Here is a 1,411-nt window from a genome sequence, read left to right on the forward strand (position 1 = left end):
ATTAGGGGACCTTTGGGATAGCATCTGAAATGTAAATGATGAAAATATCCAGTAAAAAATATGTTTAAAGAAAAGAAAACCTGGATGTCTCCAAACCAAGAATTTCTACATTTTCCAAGATATAAATGGAGATGCCATATTTTTTTTTTTTTTTGTGGGGAGGAATATCATCATGATTGCTTTGATAGTCAGAAGTCAAGACAGGCTGGCTTGACTTTGAGAATATCATTGAGCAATGCTTCTTTTAAATTCTCTACAAAGTAAGCACCATGTCCTATATCACCTGCATTCAACAGTAATTGTCCCACATAACCACAAGGAAGAAAATTTCATTCTTAGAACTCAATCAAGCACTCTCCTATATCACTCATTTTAGTGGAATGAGGTACCTAGGCATGCAGCTAAAGCATGTCTCAGAGATGGGATGTACTGTAGTACATGACTTTTCATTTCCTTCCACACCATAGCACACTAGGGCTTGTCTCATTCCTATATAATCTGTGTCTGCATATCATGGATGATATTTGCTATTTATAAGCAATTTGTAGGAAGTCACCAAAATTTAGAATGCTTTGTGCTCTTTCTATATATGTATTAGTTTTCAATGAGAAGGTGAGTGTGATGGACGCATGCACTTGTGGATAAAAGAAAAATGGCAACAATATCAAGGCCAACACAGCATTAATTTAGCAGTAGTTTTGTAATATGCAATATTTAATAGACTGAGTGACTTGTTACTGTTAGAACATAGACATGCACATGTAGACCATACCCACAAATTACCTGAGGACTAGTCTCTTTACAAGTCTGTCTGAGACAGAGAGTTAAGGGGCATCTGAAATGTGAGTTGGCATCTGTTGATGTATGGTACCTGGCTCCACAAAGCTTTTTGTCATGTAAACTAGATTGAACTAAATCTCATGATATGAAATTTCCCACCATCCCTAAAACACTATATAAGGCAGATTTTTCCTTTGTTTTCAAACATGGTCTAGACTGGGATGCGGGGGGAGGGGAGCATTTCTTGGGCAAGTGATTTGGAGGTTTCTCTCTAAGGAGACACATCTGTCCCTTTCCCATTTCTTTCTATCTATCTATCTATCTATCTATCTATGTATCTATCTATCTATCTATCTATCTATCTATCTATCTATCTATCTATCTATCTACCTATCTATCTATGTATCTATCTATCTACCTATCTATCTATCATCTATCTATAATCAAGTTATCTACAATCTATCACCTAGCAATCATCTATCATCTAGCAATAATCTATTTATAATTTATAGATCTACAATCTTTCTATCTATAATTTGTCACCTATCACCTATCTATAAGCTATCATCTGCCTAAAATCTGTTTATCATGTAGCTATCTATATCTCTCATTTGACTCTTAATGAGGTTCC

This window comes from Mus caroli, chromosome 7 (genome assembly GCF_900094665.2).
Source record: "Mus caroli chromosome 7, CAROLI_EIJ_v1.1, whole genome shotgun sequence".
NCBI lineage: Eukaryota > Metazoa > Chordata > Mammalia > Rodentia > Muridae > Mus > Mus caroli.